Consider the following 21,948-nt stretch of genomic DNA (forward strand, 5'->3'; position numbering starts at 1 on the left):
GCAAAGCAATTGGTAGCCAGGCTGATGAGGAGCATGAAACTGAGGTTCCTCCCAGGATGAGGTTTTCCCTCTGCTGCTCTGCAGTGGTGGAGGAATTTGGGAATGAGCAAGAAAAAAGATGTGACCACAAGGTGGCAGTAGCATAGCCAGAATGCCTGTCAATTTTGTAGTGAAGAGGTAAATGCCTGTGTTTTTGTCTATGTTCTCATCCCCTTTGGGAGCCCGTTGGGTCCCCTACTATAGTTATACTGGGGCCTTGAATCCATAGTTTCAGGCATAGTAGGCTGTTGCCATGCTACGTAGCAGCCTCTTGTAGCTTGTTCTTTGGGAGATAGTGTGTAGCTCACTCTTGTGCCCCAGCTGGCCTCAAAGCTTGATCCTCTAGAGTTTACTCAGCCTGCATAGCTGGAATTGTAGTCAAGAGTGCTCAGGTGATATAAATTTCTTTAAGTGAATTTCCCTCTCTATCATCCACTAGGAGACTTTTTCTATCCCTTAGTGTCCTTGGATATTAGAAGTGGGTTCTGGATTAACTATAAATAAACTATATATATATATATATATATATATATATATATATGAAAAATTTTGTGTGTGTATATATATATATACTTTTTGAATATATATATATATATATATATATATATATATATAAAGTAAATGTTACTGAAAAGGTAGGATATAGTTCAAAGAAGAAACAAGGAGGCCAAAAAACCAGGATTGAGACTGTTCCTCATCAGCAGAGCTGGGGGCACCCGGGTTGCAGTCTTAATGGCTGGCTGTCTGCTCTAGAACATGGGTGGCTGGACCAGCCCACATCTTTGCTCTTGAACCTTTTCATCCTAGAAAAGCTTCTGCCTTGGTGGTTGGATAAGGAATGAGTGGTGTGTAGATTTTATAGGGGAGGGGAGAAAGGTCTTGTTGACTAAAGATGTGGAATACGTAGTTACCAGTAGTTACCAGAAGAGAGAGTTGTACATTTAGAGAAAACAGAAATAGAAGTGCGTAGACTTTTTCATTATTATGAACAGGAAAGTATTCCATGTGTTTAAATTCACTTTATGAAGTAACTTTAAAACACAATTGGGCCAGGCACTGGTGGCTCACACCTGTAATCCTAGCTACTCAGGTGGCTAAGATCTGAGGCTCATGGTTCAAAGCCAGCACAGGAGGTGGGAAGGTAGCTCAGTGGTAGAGTGCTTGCCTTGCATGCAAGAGGCCCTGAGTTCGATTCCTCAGTACCACATAAGCAGTAAAAGCCGATGTGGCACTCTGGCTCAAGTGGTAGAGCACTAGCCTTGAGTTAAAGAGCTGAGGGACAGTGCCCAGGCCCAGAGTTCAGGACTGTTAGGTTTTTAAAAAGAGGTAGCCGAGTAAGAACTGAACCACGCACGTGGTATTCAGGTAAGGAGTAGGTTTATTTGGTAGACCTGCTGGGTTGGCACTACACACGGCTGGCAAAAAAGAGGCCGTCTGGCCCTGGGTTAGGTCTTATATAGGATAGGGGGCAGGGAAGGCTGTGTCCAGGTAAAGGGAAGTGGGATCAGGTGGGAGAAAGGTGTGGCCACATCAGGTTAAGATGTGACCTCAGCGGATGGGGATGTGACCTCTTCCAGGTGTCCCAGTTGCCTAGGTAACGCAGGTACTGGGCGAGGTCTGTTCGCTGTCCAGGAATGGACCTTACAAGGACCCACGACTGACAAAAAGACAAAAAAAAAAAAAAAAAAAAAAAGCCAGCCCAGTCAGGAAAGCCCATGAGGCTCTTATAGCCAATAAACTGCTTAAAATAAGCTGGAAGTGGAGCTGTGGCTCAAGTGGTAGAGTACTAGTCTTTAGCAAAAAGAATTTAGGGGCAGCACTCAGGCTCTGAGTTCAAGTCCCATGACCAAGAAAAAAACAAAGTGCAATTGGTTGTTGACATTCAAGCTTAGCTGATATTTTTTATCAGTTTTTTTTGTTTGTTTTTGGTCAGTCATGGGCTTGAACTCTGGGCCTGGGCACTATCCCTCAGCTCTTCAGCTCATGGCGCGAGTGCTCTACCACTTGAGCCACAGCGCTACTTCCAGCTTGTTCTGCTTATGTGGTGCTGAGGAATTGAACCTATGGCCTCATGCATGCAAGGTAAGCACTCTACCACTGAGCCACCTTCCTAGCCCATCAGTGTATTTTTGTACACCTAATTATATTTATATTTTAATATCTCATGCAACTTAGCAATAACTATAAGATTTTGTTCAGTTTGTTTATAAGTATTAATTCACTAGTTCATTTATTCATTCATCTGGTCAATTTATTTAACATAGGATTCAATTTACCGTACAGACTTGGCCAGAAAGAGCAGCAGCAAGTTACCACTGAAAGTTAGATAGCTCAGTCTCACTGAGACATTTTTCTGGGTCATCCACGCTAAGTGGAAGAATTGTTATTTTCCCTCACTTTGCTCACAGATTGATCATGTTTTTGTGGCACCCTCTCTGAATAGAAGAAAAGAACAAAACAGAAAGTTGTTGGGCATCAGTGAGGAGGCTGAGATCTGAGGACTGCTGTTCAAAGCCAGCCTGGGCAGAAAAGTCCATGAGACTCTTATCTCCAATTAATTACTCAAAATCTGGAAATGATGATATGGCTCAAAATGGTAGAGCACTAGCTTTGACCACAAAAGCTCAATGGCTAGGTCCTGAGTTCAAGCCTCTGGACCAGCACAAAACAAAACAACCCAAAAAAGTCTTTGGACCAGAGACTCACAAAAGCTTAGTGCCAAAGAGATTGGTGTGATCACAAACATGCACTGCACACATTAAACCAGTCTTTCTTAGTCTAGAGCATATATATTTTTTTTCTTTTTTTCATAATAAATGTTTAGGTTTGTCACAAAATTTTATCATCCTTTTTAAAACATAGCTGACACAGATGTTCTCGATGTGGAAAATGTAAGGTCTGCCCGGGGGCCTTGTAAGGTCTGGCTTTGGTACCTCCTGTGTGAGTCTCCACCCAGTAACTGTGTTACCAGGTAACTGGCACACCTGGAGGCTGTCACCTCCCCCCTCCTCAGAGGTCACATCCTGCTCCCCTTTGACCAAGGGAGGGTTCCAGCAGGAGGTGTGAGACACTTATGCAGGAGGTGGGGAGGCCAGGCCTGCATGGCCTGGGGCAGACCTTACAGAAAATAACTTTCAAGTTGTTTACTGAATGATGGTTTACGTGACTGACAAATCATGAAGAACCAATATGAAAACTAAATGAGATAAAAATTTCCAAAAAGGAAGGAAGGAAGGAAGGAAGGAAGGAAGGAAGGAAGGATGGAAGGAAGGAAGGAAGGAGAGCCAAGAAGAGAGACTTCCCTAGAACTAACCTTTCTGCCAGGTGCTTGTAGCTCATATCTGTAATCCTACCTACTCAGGATGCTGAGATCTGGGGATCAGGGTTCAAAGCTAGCCCAGGTAGTAAAGTCTATAAGACTCTTATCTCAAAGGAACCATAGAAAAGCTAAAATTGGGGCCGTGGCTCAAGTGGTAGAGTGCCAACATGAGTGAAAAAAGCTAAGAGACATTCCCCAAGTACACACATACACACACAGAGTTTGTAAGTAACCTGCAATTGCTACTTGAACAGAATGGGATATAACTTAAATGGTGGAGTTGCCTATTGGAAATAAAACAGGTTTATGGATATGCATGCTACAAATGCCAGCATTGTTTTGAGCAGTTTATTTCACCTGCCTGCAAAATGTGCTGAGTGTAGTTTTTTAAGATGGAATGAAAAAGAACAATATTACCTTGGAAAATAATTGCAATGCAGTTTACTGTGTGATAGGCTTTCTATAAATTGTGTTTTAACTGCTGGAATTAATCAATGGCAAATGCAATTGTAAGGACACTGCTAACTATTATTCATGATGGTTATCAGCATTACTACCATGAGTAATAGCCCATGCTCTCTTAGCTGTTACATATGATTCAAGAAGTTAGGAGGCATGTTAAGTAGGAATGGCAGTGATGTGTGATGCATGCCTGTAATCCCAGCACTTAGAAGGCTGGGGAAAGAGGATCAGGAGATTAAGGCTAGCCTGAGCTATGTAGGAAGATTTTAGATTAAAAAAATTACAAACATAATGAAAGCTTTTGCTCTGATGGCTCAGGCCTAGAATCCTAGCTACTCTGGAGGCTGGTTTAAAGCCAGCCTAGACAGAAAAGTCTATGAGACTCTTTTATCTCCAATTAGCCAACAGAAAACTGAAGTGGAGTTGTGGCTCAAAGAGGTAGATTGCTAGCTTAGAGCAAAGTAGCTCAGGGATAGCACCCAGGCCCCAAGTTCAATGCCAATGACTGTCAAAAAGAAAAAAAATACAAAATTTCTCCCCTTCAGGGATTTGAGAGTCTTGTCAAGAGTCAAGACAAGAAACAATGAAGAACAACACAAAGCAACATATATAATCAAGGCTGTGTGGAATATAATTGAGTGAGTGGTACAGATTTTCCACTGTGCTAAAAAGGATCCAGAATTTCTATGGACTCGACTCAACTGGAGAATCGTGTGTGTGTGTGTGTGTGTGTGTGTGTGTGTGTGTGTGTGTACACTCAAGGATGGACTCGACTCAACTGGAGAATCGTGTGTGTGTGTGTGTACACTCAAGGCCTGGACATTGTCTTTAGCTTTTTTGTTCCATTGGTGCTCTATCACTTGAGCTATAGCTTCACTTCTGGCTTTTTGGTGGCCAATTGGAGATCAGAATCCCATGGACTTAGAGAGTTGAGGGTGTTAAGGATAACTTCACGTTTTAGGAAATTTGAGGGCATGATCCAACACAGGGTTACCCTCAGTAAATGCCAAACACTGTTGCATAGCACTGAAACCACCACCATATCCCATGGTGTGTTCTTCAGTGCAGCTGTGCAGCTTGCTACTTAGTTCCTATTCCAAGCCAGCAAATACAATGTGGCTTTCTTGCTCAAATAGCTATTACCTTTCTGATTCCATTTCTTCTTTCTTCACAACAATTCACTAGAATCGGTGTTTTATTTTTATTTATTTATTTTGTGCCATTACTTGGCTTGAACTCATGGTCTGGGGGCTGTCCCTTAGGTTTTTTGTTCAAGGCTGATGCTCTACTACTTGAGCCACAACTACACTTGTAGCTTTTTTGTGGGTTAACTGGAGATAAGAGTCTCATGGACTTGCCTTCCCCAGCTGACTTTGAACTGTGATCCTCAGATCTCAGTCTTCTAAGGACCTAAAATTACAGGCATGAGCTACTGGTGTTTTATAAGCCTGTCTTATCTTTCTTGGTCCTCCACATATAAACATCTGATAGGGATGTTTTCCTTTTCCTTTTTTTTTTTTGTTGTTGTTGTTGATCTGTCCGGACCCACAGGACTTCAAGGAGGGCAATGAACCTAAGCGAGAAGGAATGAAGGGACAAGAGACACAAAGAATGACAGCAAGACAAGGATTCTGATCAAGCTGCCAAATTGTATTTTTCACACAGGGGTATTTATATGCTTAGAATAAGGAAGCTTTTTCATTGGCCTTAGCAGCTGCAGGATGTTTGCAGGGCAGTGTGAAAAGGTGGTCCTTAGCAACTACCTGGTCTTTGTTTGGGGCAGGATGAAAGGACCGGATTCAGTAAACAGCCTGGAGATGTTCCAGCGAGATAGTCAAGCTTAGGGCTCCCGACACTCTAGCTCTTTCCTCTCTTTCCTCTCTTTCCCAGCTCTCTCTCATTCCCAGGCCTTTCCCAGCCACACGGAGTGCCAACCTTGCCTGGTCCCAGCAGGTCTACTGAATAAACCTACCCCTTACCTGAATACCATGTGTGTGCTGGTGCTGTCCTTACTCGGCTACCTCTTTTTAGAAACCTAACCCTATTTAGCAAGCAGAAGCCTGAACTCAACCCTCAGTACTGTAAAAATAAATACATAAATGGATACATAAATACTTGCCTTAGTATAATCTGAATGAAAAGCTTAAGAGCTCAGACAGTCATGGATAACTAGGTGACCCTATGGTCTGGTTTGGGGATACCCTGCATGTGCTGCCCCCAACCTAACCAGGGGTACTGGGGTGGGTGGGTAGTCACAAGGCTAAACAAGGTCATGGTTTTTGAAAGTTCAAAGTTTAGTGTTGGCTAGAGCTCTTCCGGACAGGCAGTGTGGTCTTGCTGAGACTCCTCCAGGTTTGTTTGTTTGTCTTTTAGGTCGGTCGTGGGGCCTGAACTCTGGGCCTGGATGCTGTCCTTCAGCTCTTCAGCTCAAGGCTAGCACTGTACCACTTGAGCCACAGCACCACTTTTGGCTTTTTCTGCTTATGTGGTGCTGAGGAATTGAACCCAGGCCTCATGAATGCGAGGCAAGAATTCTACCACTGAGCCACCTTCCCAGGCCCTCCTCCAGGTTTTAATCTCTCCTTTCCTTAACACTTGGGAAAAGGGGTCTATTGCAGCTAAAAGACCAAAGCTTTTGGAATGAAAGGTGGAAAAAAATGAGGAATCATTAGTGTAGACTTCTTTCTGGTGGTGGATGATAATACCATTGTGTTCTTCCAGCCTTTGTGTTTGTCTTGACTGACTTAAGTAGGGTGCTGACTCTGTGCTTCCCTGAGTTATAGACTATTGTTTGAGGGGACATTTAGCATATGTGGACCATATGTATACCCTGTACTTAGTCTGCTTGCTTTTTGTTTGTTTTACTTTTTCTTTCTGAGGATGGAAACCTAGGCCTGGTTTGCTAGCCAAATACTCTACCATTGTGCTTTGTGCCCAGCCTCAATTTATTGATAGGTAAGAATTACTAGAACCTGTGTTCCTTTTTGTTTAGTTTTGCCTGCCCTGGAATTTGAACTCAGGACCTGGGTGCTGTTGTCCCTGAGCTTCCAAGGCTAATGTTCTACCATTGGAGCCACAGTGCTACTTCTAGCTTTTTGGTGGTTAATTGGAAATAAGAGGCTCACGGTCTTTTCTGTGTAGACTGGCTTCAAATTGTGATTCTCCAGGACTGTGGCCAGAATTGTTACTCTGCACTTACCCTAGTGCACTGGGCTGCAGGAGGACTCTCTAGAAGGGTGTGAATCATCCTTCCCCCAGCCATATACTGGAGTAGAACCTAGGGCCTTAAGGAAAGTGGGCACGTGTTATGCCATTGAACTATATTCCCAGAATTGGAAGAAAGTATTGGAGGAGGCCGGTGGATCCCTATCAACAATGCCCAGCCTTGGATGACCTGATTTTGGTTAAAATGAAAAGGGTTGCATTATCCTGGGAGAAGGGGGTGGCACTTGACCTCAGGCCCTCAAGCTCTAGCTAGATCTCTGAGCGCTAGCTGATGCCTTCCCACTTGAGCCACAGCTCCACTTTGAGCTTTATTGGTGCTTTTGTAATTGGAGGTAAGAATCTCACAGACTTTTCTGCCTGGGCTGGCTTCAAACCATGATCCTCGCTTGGATCTCAGCCTCCTCAATAGCTAGGATTATAAGAGTGAGCCATAGGCTCCCAGATTAGCTTACTCCCCACCCCCCCCCTTTTTTTTTTTTTTTTAAAGGCTGGTGCTCTACCACTTGGCTCCTCTGTTGCAGTTTTCTTGCTCAGGTAGGGACAAGGCTGCTTCACCATGGCTGAGGAGGCCGGGTGTGGCAGGCCAATCTGAGTCAATTTAAAGGCTCAGATTTAAGTGTTAGCTCTGGCACTCTTACCAAGACTTTAGACAACTACTTCCCTGAGCCTCAGTTTACTGATCTATAAAACGAAGGTCTCAAGCCTACTCTGTCACCTACAGGGAGTAGAGGTCAGTGCACCTCTGGGTCTCATCCTACACACTGTATTTGCTCTAGATTCAGTTTTCATTCTTCTGGGGCGATAAGAGTGGCAGTGCAGGTGTGGTCCATTCTAGGCAAGACTTCACCACTGAACTACACCTCCAGCACCCCACTTCTCCTGGTTATGGCCACTAGCCCCAGCACTATGCTTGAGTTTTGGGGTCTGAGCTGCTCCACGTCCCTTGAACCAATTGAATGGTGTTAACTTCTGCTGGTGCTGCCCCAGCCAGAGGCATCTCCCTCTCCCCCACCCCCCTTTCAGTCAGCCCCACCTGTGGGCCCCTTTCCGGAGGGCCTGGGGCCTTTGCATTGTGTGTAAATCTCTCCCCTGACCCTCGGCACCTCCCTTCCTGGGCCTCCCTTCCTGGGCTTAGACTTTTCCCCTGAGGACCTAGACCTTTGGAGCCAGTGGTAAAATGCCTTGAATGGGGACTTGAAGGAAACAAAAAGTCATGACTCTGACCCCCCCCCCCCTTAAAGGAAGTTTCTAGATCCTTCTGTCTTCATCTGTAGCCTGACTGCCAGCATCTATCTGTGCTGATTTCTACTGTCTTCTGCCCAAGTGTGGCAAGGATGTAGTGGACTTCTTGCCCATTTTCGGGGTGATTGAGCAGGACTGCAGTTGATTTCAGCTGAAACTGTGTTCTTCCCTTCATCTGCTAGCCTGTGTCACCAGGGGGTTTTGCTACCTGAATTTCTGTTCATCTGTTTCAAATTTCTTGTTTTTTACAAAAAAATTTTTTTTGCTACTCCTGGGGCTTGAACTCAGAGCCTGGCCTCTGTCCCTGAGCTTCTCTATACTCAAGGCTAGCACTCTGCCGACTTGAGCCACTGGGCTACCTTTGGCTTTTTCTGCTTATGTGGTGCTGTGGAATTGAACCCAGGGCTTCATGCATGCAAGGCAAGCACTCTACCACTAAGCCACATCTCCAGCCTCTTAGAAATGTTAAGCAGACAAACTTGATTACTTAAAAAAAAGTTTTGGTAACACTATAGGATCATTTTCTTATGTAAGTAGCTTTCTGCATCCAACAGACAATAAGAGATTCATACCAAAGCCAATTTCAATTGATTCAAGAATAACATTATATGTGACAATATCACACACGTTACCAAAATTGAGGGAGATGGTATCTACGGTTTCACATATCTTTTATCTACTGATCCTATAGTGTTACCAAAACTTTTTTTTAAGTAATCAAGTTCTGAGCTGCTTGGGGAAGCCTTATAGGCTTGTAGCCTTGAGCATTGCACTCTTGTTTAAACATTGATAAACATTTGTTTTGAAGTTCAGAGGGTTTTTTTCCTACAGATTGAAAGACTTTTTACATTAATCTATTTTATTAATTTTTAAAAATTTTATTCTATTGTAAAGGTGATGAGTTACCCTTATGTAAGGTAATGAGTACATTTCTTTTTGAACAGTGTTACCCCTTCCCTTGTTTTCTCCTGCTTTCCCTCCCCCTTACTCCCCTCCTTCCCAAATTGTAAAGTTCATTTCCAACATAGTGTTAGTGAGTATGGCTGTTGACTTGGTCCACCCTTTGTCCCACCATTTCTGTGATTCCCCTACCCTTCCCCAAATCAGATAAACGTATATACAAGACAAAGGGTACCAAAATAAGAAGCAGTAACCACAGAGTATAAACCAGAGGAGAAAAGAAAACCAAAGGCAAAAGAAATAACTGATGTACAGAGGGGTTACAGTTAGGTAGATAGCACATCTTTTTTTTTTGGACAATGTTACCCCTTTACCTCACTGTCTCCCATTTTTCCCTCTCATCCTCCCCCATAGTTCATTTTCAACATAGTGTCTAGTGAGTGCCACTGCTGCATTTGTTCCCCTTTGCCCCTCCATTTCTGTGCTCCCTTACCCTCCCAAGGACAAATAAATGAACAAAACAACAACATAAAGGAAAACAAAAATAACAAAAAAGAAAAAATAACCCTTTTTGTTTTCATTTCATAGAGTTCATTTTGATAAATATTATTTTGTATGATCAGATGTACATAGGCATTTGTGAGAGGCTTTTTTGTTTGTTTTTGAAAACCAGTTCACTAATTGGAGTTTCTTGGGTAGAAAATAAATATTTTCTGGTAGACTATTACAGGCTCACACCTGTAATCCTAGCTACTCAGGAGGCTAAGATCTGAGGATTGCAATTCAAAGCCAGCCCAGGCAGGAAAAGTCCATGAGACTTTTATCTCTAATAAACCACTAGAAAACTGGAAGTGGCACTGTGGCTCAAGCGGTAGAGCGCTAGCCTTGAGCTGAAGAGTGCAGGGACAGTGCCCAAGCCCAGAGTTCAAGCCCCACAACCGACAAAAAAAATATTCTACTCACAATATTCTATGTGAAGAATGTAGATTTTTAAAGATGCTGAATGTGTCATTGATTGTTTTAGTGATTGCTGAGGCTTCTAATAAGAAAAGCAGCAGCTATAGATAGTTGTTTCTAGCAAGGCATAGGTGGCCCACACTTGTAATCATAGCTCCGTAGAAGTCTGATGCCCCAGTTCAAGGCCAGGGTAGGAAAATTCATAACTCTTATCGCCAATTAACTACCAACAAGCCAGAAGTGGAGCTGTGGCTCAATTAATAGGGCACCAGTATTGAACAAAACAAGTTAAGGCCCAGAGCCCAGGCCCTGAGTTGCAGCCTCAGCCCAGGCCAAAAAAAAAAAAACAAAAACAAAAACAAAATAATCAATAAGAAAATATATAGCTGGGTAAAGGTATATTACACCTGTAATCCTACCTACTCAGGAGGCTGAGACCTGAGGATTGAGGTTCAAAGCCAGTCCAGGCAGGAAGGTCCATGAGACTTTTATCTCCAATTAATCTACCAGAAAACCTGAAGTGGAGCTGTGGCTAAAGCACTAGCCTTGAGCAAAAAGAGCTCAGGGTTAGCACCTAGGCCTAGAGTTCAAGCCCCAGAATTGGCAAAAAAAACCCATATATCTATTTATTAATATATGAGTCTTGAACAACAAGCTCTTAAACTATTCAACTTTTAGAGATGCACTGAGAAGGCCTTATAGCCCCTAGCTTTTTATTTTTTTTGGGGGGGGGCTAGCTTTTTATAGGAGAGGGGAAAATTGTACATTTGGTAATTTGGACACACCCTGCATGGATGTTATAAGGAACCACATTCCTGTGCTTGAGGATTTCAGCCATTTCATGTTAATTCTCTCAAATTAGCAGAGATTCTTAAGGGTGTCATTGGGCTTTTGTTTTCACATGTTTGTGTTCAAAACGTGTACCATGTCTAAGAAATGTCAGCTTATTTTCTATAGTGAGAGTTCCCACTGTGCTTAACTAACATGAATTGTATGAAGTGATCATTTGATGTTCCCATTTCACCAAATGCTTCCATAATAAATAAGTGAAAGCTTTTCACTGGTGGCTCATGCTCATAATCCTACCTATCCCAGAGGATGAGATCTGAGGATCACAGTTAAAAACCAGCCTCAGCAGACAGTTCTGTGAGAGTCTTATCTCTGAGAATGCAGCAGAAAGCCACAAATGAAGGTTTAGCTCCATAGGTAGAGCACCAGCATCCAGCAAAAACATTAGTGATACTTAGGCCCTGAGTTCAAGCATCAGTACCAGCACAAGCAATTTTAAACCCATAAAACTAGTTGGAAAGGTGAAACTTCTAATTACAACTTTTAAGGGCTAGCAGTTTTTGAATTGAAAAAGAAATTTTAAAACATTACTTTTTGATGTTTTAAACATTGCTTTTCAGGTGTTTTTTGTTATATGTTTATTATTACCATGCTTTATAAATTATGGGTATTGAAACTTTGTGATTGATGACTGTGAGGAAGAAAATCTTTTTGTCAAACCAAAGCTCCCCTGTCTTGTATATTATTATTTCTTGGTCTGGTTATTTCCTTTATTTTGCTTTTAACTTTTTTTGGGGGGGGGTCGGTTGTGGGGCTTGAACTATGGGTGGGGGGAAGAAGGGGGCTGTCCCTTAGCTCTTCAACTCAAGGCTAGCGCTCTACCACTGGAGCCACAGCCGCTTCCTTTATTTTGATTTTAATTGTGACTATTATCTGTACTGTTTGTGACCAGCTAACTATGTTAGGAAGAGACATTTTTTTCAAGGGAGTTAACAATAAAACTGCAACTACCAGATGTGCTGCTGATGAGGAAGACAATCTTTATCAACAGAGTTAAAAGGAATAAGACCCTCCTCTTGAGTAGGAGCTTTCCTTTGACTGTAGCAACCTCTTCCAAATGTATCTGCCTGTCACCCCATTTCCAGCCCTGCGCCCAGCCTGACTCCTTGACCAGGAAGGGAGGCACTTTGGACTGGAGGAAAAATCTAGCAATTAATCTGCCCAATGTGCCTGCCTGGCTCTGGGTAAAGTCAGGGGTTAGAGTAATTGTTTCACCCCCTTTTGTGCAAAAGTAAATTGCTTTGATGAAACCTCCTATATCTCTTGTGTGTTTATTTCTGATACTAGTGCTGTGTTTCTATAGCAAAATGTTAACATTTGTGTCTGTTACTGTTGAACAAGATAATTAGAAATGTAAACTTATTTAAGTAGAAACTTAAGAAGAACATACTTTTAACATTAAGGATAGATCATTTTAGGGCTTATCTCTCATTTTGGTTAACAGTTTATTCACACTTTAGTGTTAGCCTCAAGGTTCTTTGAGACTCTAGTTTTAAATTTACATATTTTGGAACTTCAGTAGCAAAGGATTACAACACAGATAAGGAATAGATAGCCCGCCAGATATTTTAAATTATTTTATGGTCTATCCCCTCTTTGTCAAAGTATATTAATGAATGGCTATAAAAACCAGGTTTTATTTTTCCACCCTTAAGGGAAATTAAGGTTTGAATTAAGATAGTTTATGCTATGTCTATTGGTAAAAATCCTCAGTTTATCTTTCAGGAAATTAGCAGAAACAGAAGGGTGAGGTTTAGGGGAAGAGTTCAACTTCAAAATTTGTCTTTAGCTGAATTAGGGAGTCATTGTAATGAAATACCTATCTTTGCTCTTTTATACTTTTTTATTTTTCATTGTGCTTTCTTGCTTGGCCTGACTTCTAACGGCCATCCTCATATCTAATCCTTTTATAAGGATTATACATAGGAGCCACCAGCTCAGTGATTGACCTGGCATATTTTTATTTTTCAGTTTCATTTAGATTTTGTTTTGTTCTTTTGTGTTTATTTTTTTTGCAGTGCTGGGGACCTAACTTAGGACATCTACTACTGAGCCATATAACTATGATCTGATATATTCTTTTAGATTAATTCAGGCACTTATTAAATCTATTTTTTAAAAAACTCTTGCAAATTAGTATTTTAGAGAATCTTTTTGAAAGTTTGCTTTCTTCAAAATTGGGACAGGTTTTTTGAAAGAGAGATTTCAGAATAAAACAAATGTTGGCCAAAACATCTGGGCTGGTGCTGGTGGCTCATGCTTGTAATCCTAGCTACTCAGGAGGCTGAGAGCTGAGGACTATGGTTCAAAGCCAGCCTGGAAAGTCCTTGAAACTCTAATCTCCAATTAATCACAGAAAAATCCAGAAGTGGCACTGTGGCTCAAGCGATAGAGCTCTAGCATTAGGCAAAAGGAGCCCAGGAACAGGGCTCAGGCCCAGAGTTCAAGAAGCAGAACCAGAAAAAAAGAAAAGAAAAGAAGAGAAAAAAAGAAGAAAACAAAGAACATTGAATCAGTAGCCTAGGGCAAGAGGCGGCTGGGTTTACTCAGGTCTTGTCCTTGGGCTTTGAGATCTCCCTGACAATGCATACAATTTACAAGGCTCCAAGGTTTCTGGGGGTTTGACTTCTGTCTGACTTTGAGATTCTGGTCTACTCTGTGTTAGCCAGCTGCCCCATGTTTCTGGCCACAGAACATTTGGGGTGACTTCTTTAAGGGATTTCAACTTCTCTTTAAACAAATAGGAAAGAGTAGGAGGCTGAAGTGAAGCTCAAGGGGTACAGGGCCTGCCAGCATTGACAAAAAACAAAACAAAACAAAACAAAAACAACAGAAGCTAGGCACTGGTGTCTCACGCCTATAATCTTAGCTACCCTGGAGGCTGAGATCCCTGTTTGAAGCTAGCCTAGTAGGAAAGTCCATGAGACTGTTCTTTTTTTTTTAGTTTTTGGTTTTTGTTATTGTCAGTGCTGGGGTTTGAACTCAAGGCCTAAGCTTTGTACCTGATTTCTTTTGCTTAAGGCTAGCATCCTACCACTTTGAGCCACAGTGCCACTTGCAGGTTTTGGTTAACTGGAGATTAGAATCTCCCTGGGGACTTTTATGCCTGATCAGGCTTCGAACTGTGTCCTCAGATCTCAGCCTTTTTTTTTGTTGGGCATGGGGCCTGAACTCTGGGCCTGGGTGCTGTTCCTCAGCTCTTCAGCTCTAGGCTAGCTATCTACTACTTGAGCCATAGCACCACTTCTGGCTTTTTCTGCTTATGTGGTGCTGAGGAATCGAACCCAGGGTCTCATGCATGCAAGGCAAGCACTCTATCACTGAGCCACCTTCCCAGTCCCCATCTCAGCCTTTTGATTAGCTAGGATTACAGACATGAGCTACTCACTGGTGCCCAGCTTCCATGAGACTCTTTTTTTTGGGGGGGGGGGGTCCGGTCGTGGGGCCTGAACTCTGGGCCTGGGCACTGTCCCTCAGCTCTTCAGCTCAAGGCTAGCGCTCTACCACTTGAGCCACAGCGCCACTTCTGGCTTTTTTTTCTTTTTGCTTATGTGGTGCTGAGGAATTGAACCCAGGGCCTTGTGCATGCAAAGCAAGCGCTCTGCCACTGAGCCATCTTCCCAGCCCCTTCCATGAGACTCTTATCTCCATTAAACTATTCCTCAAAAAGCTGGAAGTAGAGTTGTAGCTCAAGTGGTAGAGCACTAGCTTTGAGTAAAAAAGCTTACAAATGGAAAAACAAACGGAAAAGTGGAACTAAAGTAACAAACTTAGGAAAAGGGACAAGGAATCCCCTTTGTAAAGGCTTATGTCTTTGACAATGATAAGTGACATTAGTCTATCTTCTTTGAGCTTCTATGTTTAGCATCATCTTTTCTCTTTTCTTGTTTTCCTTCCTTCCTCTCTGCTGCTCTTCCTTTTGTACCAGAACTCAGGGCCTGGGTGCTGTCCTTTAGCTTTTTTGCTCAATTCTTGAGCTCTTCACTTGAGCCACAGCGCCCTATCTGGCTTTTGGGGGTTAATTGGAGATCAGTCTCACAGACTTACTTGCTCAGGCTAGCTTTGAACCACAGTCTTCTGATCTCAGCATCCTGAGTAGGTAGGATTACAGGGGTGAGACACCAGCACTTGGACTGCATTGTTATTTTTTAAAGTTAGTCAATACGTCAACAGAATGTACAAAGCATTGTTTCTAACAGCTTTAACTGATGGCTCTGGGAAGAGATCGCTTTGCTTTAAGTTTCCTGGTTAAGTCTGATCCATTGTCCTGCTGTTTTCCACATTTAGTAGAATATAAAAATGGCTCGTTTTGGAGGAGAGTACATGCTTGGGGGTGAGCTGGGGGGCGGAGGGAGAAGCCTGCACAGCTAGGTTTAAGTCTCAGGCTAGCTAGTACTATGATCTCAGATCTTATTTTTTTCCTTTCAAGTATCCACTGTATGGTTCAGTTTACTGCTGGAATATTGCAAATGGTGTGATGGTGAAAGACCCTAGTCCCCTAGGGTCTTTCAATGGGATCTCTGTAGATGGTACAGCTTGGTGAAGGGCGAGTGATAGAGCAATCAGATACAGCAATGGATTTGCAGTGGGGGAAAAGGATGTTGAAACCTTTCATGTTCCTAGCTGGTGTCTGGGTCTTTCCAAGCAATGTGAAATCTTGTTCTCTGTGAGAGTTGCTAAGTAAAACCCTGTCTGCTCCTTCTGGAGCCTCTTTTCACTGCTTGGCTGTGTTCTATATGCTATTGGTCCTTTTGCTTAGCAGCTGAGAATTAACCAGTTGTGCCTGTACTGCTGGAGGTGGACATAAGCCGGTACCTAAAAATTGTGTTTGAACTGTGCCAATTTTAGGAGAAAGCATGATCTAGTTGCATGTGCAAGGTCTGAGTACAATTCTAGTATTGACAATAAAAAGCTTTATTTATTTATTTATTTATTTTTCTTCTGTCAGAAATGCAGGTATTAAACTGATGGCAGAAGCCAGGAGCTGGTAGCTCATGCCTGTAATCCCAGCTACTTTAGGAGGCTGAGTTTTGAGGATTATAGTTCCAAGCCAGCCCAGGCAGGAAAGTCTGTGAGACTGTCTCCAATAGAACATCAAAAGACCTGAAGTAGAGCTGTGGTTCAGCTGGTAGAGCTCTAGCTTTGGGTGAGAAAGATAAGGAGTAGCTTCCAGGCTCTGAGTTCAAAGCCCAAGTACTAGAATAGGAAAAAAAAGGTGGCTGGCTTTCATAGCCAGGACAGCCTTCTCAGGCAGGTGTGGTGATACTGTAGGAAAACTTGAACTATAGATGAAAAAGAGAGGCTGCGTGCAACTTAGTCACCCACCCTCACATTTTCATGAAAAACCAGGATGGTTGTGCAAACAGTATGCCTACATAGTACTGACATGAGTGAACTTACATTCTTTTGTTCATTCAACAAGTTGTGTAAGGATGTTTTTGGTAAATGTAAAACAAAAATAACTTTTTTCTTGGTGCTGGTAGTGGGGCTTGAACTCAGGGTCTTGTGTTCTTGCTTGGCTTTTTCACTCAAGGCTGGCACTCTACCACTTGAACCATACCCTTACTACTTGCATTTTTGCTGGTTGGTTAGAGATAAGAACCTTATATACTTTTCTGTCCAGGCTGGCTTCAAGCTCTATCCACAGATCTCAGCCTTCTGAGTAACTAGGATTATAGGCATGAGCCACTAGTGCCTGGCTCAAAAATTATAATTGAAGCAGTAATGCCTGTGAGGGTCCTTATTGGGGGGTGATGTCTAATTAATCACCAAAAAAAGCCTGAAATGATACTGTGGCTCAAGTGCTAGCCTTCAGCAACAGCAACCCAACCCAAAAGCTCATAGACAGCACTCAGGCCCCGAGTGCAAGTCCCAGGCCTGGCATTCACCCACAAATGACAGCTCCCCTTTTAACAATAATTCATTATTATTACCACACAGGTACTATTTGGCTTTTTATTATTTATTTCATCTCAAAAGTTGAAAAGTTTGTCTTAGGGTCTAGATAACTTTTTGATGGCTGTGCGGTATTATTTCGTCTACCTTGTGAGTAACTACAGTGGATTGCGAATTTGTCTTTAGCATGTTGGAACTCCATCTCTTAGGATTTGCACTGGTCACTTGGTGCCACTGGAACCAAGGGAGGTGATTAGAAAATTGGATGAAGGTGTGGAGGTAAAGCTTCCACTTCAGCTATTGAGCTCATTAAAGGGACCCTAGACTGAGCCCCCAATTTTTCTACCTCCCCAGGAACTGTGGATAAGTTGCACTTGGTCACTTAAGAGTATATTCCACGTCAAATTTCCACCTTCTAGACCAGTAAGAAATCTTGTTTTAAGGAACTGAGATAATTAAACATTCTGTGTGTATATGTATATTCCAACTGGATTAAGTCACACTTGATTATTTACAATACTTGGCCATTATTTTCACACGTTTATGATAAATACACTTGTGAAATTGGGGTTTTTGTACTGGGGATGTGTTGGCAGAATGAATGGATCTGAGGTCCTAAGCCAGGGTTTGTTAGGCTCCAAATTTTTGCCACTCCAAGATCAAAAGGTCTTTTATCTTTTGCCTTTATTTTAGTTCCTGATCCCCTTCCCATTTTTTTCTTCACAGGTATTTTGCTGCTGCCTAGCCTCAGGTCAATCTCCTGGACTGTAGTTGAAATTGCAAATTAGTTATGATCCAGAGCCCTGAGGACAGTTTGTTGTTGAAGTCAGTTGAAACCAGGTGCAAATGAGACATTGTTCTGACCATCTACCCCACCTCTTTCCAGACCCTTGAAGATTCTCTCACCCCCCCCCCTTGACCCTCACCTTCCTATGACTGGGTGGGGAGGGGAAAACCTGGTTAGGAATTAATACCAATGAGAATGCTGCTACCTTCCCAACCCTAGTTCTGAGAGGGGCAAGCCAATCAGAGCACAGTCTAGGTTATAAGAACCTGTATTTGGGGCACACTGGGACAGGCACCTGGCCAAAAAGTATCTACAGAAGTCCCAGCTACAGGGCTGCCCTCTTATGGGTCTCTGTAGGCCTCAGTCACTGAAGCCAAGGCTGTGTGGGCTCTTCTCACCCAGAGGAATGGTGGGAAATTCTGTATCCTATTCTTGGGATACATCCACAATCTGCAGGATGGTGAGTGGAACCATGGTTTTTTTGCTCTTTTTCGTTCTGGAGCTTTTCACCTAGTATTTGCCAGCCAATTAAAAGGTAGCAGAGTGCTCAGTTTTTTTCCCACCCAACTTTTATTATTATAACTATAACAAATAATTATTACAGCTTTTAGGAGAGCCTGGGGCTTGAACTTGTATAGCCTCTTACTCCTGATGAGTATTTTTCTTTTTTACTGCAGAGGTTGGACTCAGCCTCGGTTTTGCTTGGGGTTTTTTTTTGGGGGGGAATACAGTCCTGGGGCCTGAACTCTGGGCCTGGACACTGTCCCTCAGCTTTTCAGCTCAGGGCTAGCACTCTACAACTTGAGCTACAGTGCCACTTCCGGCTTTTTTTTTTTTCTGCTTATGTGGTGCTGAGGAATTGAACCCAGAGCCTCATGCATGCAAGGCAAGCACTCTACCACTGAGCCACCTTCCCAGCCCCGGGCCTCTAATTCTTGATTGCTTTTGATTTTGTGCTAGTACTGAAGCTTGAACAAGTGGCTCCTTGAAGAGCCACTGTTGCTTGGTTGTGTGTGTGTGTTTGTGTACGTGTATGAGTGTTGCAGGTACTGAGGCTTGAACTTGGCCTTTTGAAGTGCCTGTCTTGCTTGGCTTTTTCTCTTTTTGTGTGTGCTGGTTGCACAGTGTGCATGCACGAGCATGTACCCGTGCATGCACACTGACATTGGGGCTTGAACTCAGGACCTCCCTGTTGACTTTTTAATTAAAAAATTTAAGTTTATTATGAAAGTGATATAGCCGCTGTGTGCCAGTGCCTCACCTTTGTAATCCTATCTACTCTGGAGGCTGAGATCTGAGGACTGTAGTTTAAAGCCAGCCTGGGCAGGAGAGTCTGTGGGACTCTGACCTCCAACTAACCATAAAAAAAAAAAAACAAGCAAAAAAAAAACCTGAAGTAGTGCTCTGGCTCAAAGTGGTAGAGCCCTAGCCTTGAGCTGAAGAGCTCACACATGCATGCAACACCTAGCCCCAGAGTTCAAATCCATGACCCACCAGAAAAAAATGTCATGTACAGAGGAGATAGAGAGGTTGGCTTGTTTTGTTTATTGCTGGTCTGGGGGCTTGAACTCAGTCCCTTATTCTTGCTTTACCTTTTGTGTGTGGTGTTTAAGAGCACCTACACATAAATTGGTGTGCACACATGAATTGGTGAGCACACAAAGGCCTTGAAAACTTGCTCTGTGTGTGTGTGTGTGTATGTAGTGGGGGGCTTGAACTCAGAACTCAAGGTCTCATTCTTTGGCATTTTGGTGTGTGTATGTGTGTGTGTGTGAATAGTGAAGCCCTTAAATTCAGGACCTCTTTGGCTTGGCTTGTTTGTTAGAACTGGGGCCTGAACTTGGGGCCTCTCCCAGTTGCTCGACCTTTTGTATTTTCTTTTTTTGGGGGGGAGGGCGGAAGAAGTAATGCTGCTTGAACTTTGGGCCTCTTAGTTGGCTTTTGGTGTACAAGTGTTTGCCTGCATGCTCACCCATGCTTGAACTTTAGGCTTCTCAAAGGGCCTCTGGCATGGCTTTATTTTTGTGCAGCTAGGGAGGCTTGAACTTGGCCTTTTGAAGGCTGTCTCTTGCTTGGCTTTTTTCTTTATTCTTTCTTGTGCTGGTTACAGCCCTTGCACTCAAAGTCTCCATCTTGTTTGGCTTGTGTGTGCACAGGCCCACACACTCACATTGGTGCATGAACTTAAAAAAAATTTAATCATTATAAAGGTGATACACAGTGTTAGAGGGGCTATGTTGAGCTTGTTTTGTTTGTTGCTGGTCCTAGGGCTTGAACTCAGTTCCTTATTCCTGTTTTGCCTTTCGTGTGTAAGTATACATATGTGCATTAGTGTATACACAGGGCCTTGAACTCAGGGCCTCCCACTTGGATTTTGTGTATGTGTGTTGGTAGTGGGGCTTGAATTCAAGGTCTCATTCTTTGGCTTTTTGGTGTGGGTGTGCTGGAGGCTGGCTTGTTTTTGTGGGTACTAGGGCATGAACTCAGGGGGACTCTGCCCTGTTGCTTGACTTGGTTGTGCCACAAGAATTGAACTCTGCCTTTTTATATGATCTTTTGTGTGCATGTGTATGCATGCATTCGCACACACACCCATGCTGATCTCTGGGCTTCACAAGAACTGGGCCTTGAAAGTGGTCTTTTGTTCCACTTTTCCCCCTCCTTTAGTGTGTGCACTGGGGCTTGAGCTCCAGGCCTCACTCTTGCTTGGCCTTTTTCCTTTTTGCCAGGAGAGTTGCTCATAGTGGGGCTTGAACTCAAGCTCTTATGTTCCGCTCTTTTGTATGTACGCGCTCATGTGCTGGTAGTAGGGTTTGAACTCCGGTCCTCTTTCTGCTGGCTTGTTTGGTTTGTTGCCTTTTGTTTGGCTGTGTATATGTACTTACACATTCATGTATGCAGTTACTGGGTCTCAATCTCCAGGCTTCCCTCTTGTTTTTTTTCTTGTGGGGGAGGTAATTGGTACTGGTCTTGAACTCAGTATCCCTTGAAGGGCCTCTGTTGCTTGGCTTTTGTTTTTTTTTGTACCCACAGTGAGGTTTAAACTGTGGTCCTTGCTTAACTGGGCTTCTTTTTCCTTTTTGTGCCTATACTGAGGCTTGAGTTCAGGTCCTGGCTTTTCCTTGTCTTTTCTTTTTTGAGCCTTGAACTTAGCACCTCTCACATTTGTGCGGATTTTTTCTTTCCTTTTTTTTTTTGTGCTGGTAGCAAGGGCTTGAGCTTGGTCTCTTGCTCAGCTTCTGGGTGTGTGGGTATTGGGGGGGAGGGTACTGGGGCCTGAACTCCAGGCCTCAACTTTTTTGGGGGGGTCTGGTCATGGGGCCTGAACTCTGGGCCTGGGCGCTGTCCCTCAGCTCTTCAGCTCAAGGCTAGCGCTCTATCACTTGAGCCACAGCGCCACTTCTGCCTTTTTTTTTCCTGCTTCTGTGGTGCTGAGGAATCGAACCCAGGGCCTCATGCATGCAAGGCAAGCGCTCTACCACTGAGCCACCTTCCCAGCCCCAGGCCTCAACTCTTGCTGAGCTTTATTTTTTGGTGCCTGTACTGGGGCTTGAACACAGCTACTCACACGGCTCTTTGGCTTTTTTCCCTTTTTGTTTTGGGGGGTGGGGTGCTGGTAGTGAGGCTTGTGTTTGTGAAGCTTCTGTGTGTTTGCTTGCATGCACTGGGAATGAGCTTGAACTCTTGCACTACCCTCTTTTGGCTTGTTTTGTTTGTCGCGGGTACTAGGGCTTGAACTCAAGTCTTTTATTCTAGTTTGGTGTGTGTGTGCCTGCCTGCTACACATACTAGTACTGGGGCTTGAACTCAGGGCCTGGCTCTCGCTTGATTTTTTTGGTGCTACTTCTAAGAAACTCAGCCTCTTATTTGGGATTTGTATGTGCGCATGCCTACACTTGCTGGTAGTGAAGGCCTCTCTTGATTGGCTTGTTTAGTTGTTGCCAGTACTGGGGCTTGAACTCAGTTGCTCGTTTTTTTTGGTCAGTTGTGGGGCTTGAACCCAGGGTCCAGAAACTGTCCCTGAGCCTCTTTATGCTCAAGACTAGTGTTCTACCACTTGAGCCATAGTGGCACTTACTGATTTTGAGTGGTTCATAGGAGGTAGGAGTCTCACAGGGACTGGGCTGCCAGGGCTAGTGTTGAACCAGCATCTTCAAACCTCAGCCTCCTCAGTAGCTAGGATTACAAGTGTGAGCCAAGACGAGCAAGGTTTCACAGCTCTGTTTCTCTTGCTGGGAATTTTTTTTGGTGCTAGTAGTAGGGCTTGAACCCA

The 21,948-nt window shown here is 43.4% G+C and overlaps 1 non-coding gene across 1 annotated transcript; it reads left to right on the plus strand.

Moving 5' to 3' along the window:
- The first annotated feature begins 1,172 nt into the window (after positions 1-1,172).
- On the plus strand, positions 1,173-1,246 carry Trnaa-ugc (transfer RNA alanine (anticodon UGC)). The gene has a single exon. It is a non-coding gene; the product is annotated as a tRNA-Ala (tRNA).
- Positions 1,247-21,948: the final 20,702 nt, after the last annotated feature.

This window comes from Dipodomys merriami, unplaced genomic scaffold (assembly GCF_024711535.1).
Source record: "Dipodomys merriami isolate MVZ:Mamm:240054 unplaced genomic scaffold, mDipMer1.0.p SCAF_2, whole genome shotgun sequence".
Classification (NCBI taxonomy): Eukaryota; Metazoa; Chordata; class Mammalia; order Rodentia; family Heteromyidae; genus Dipodomys; species Dipodomys merriami.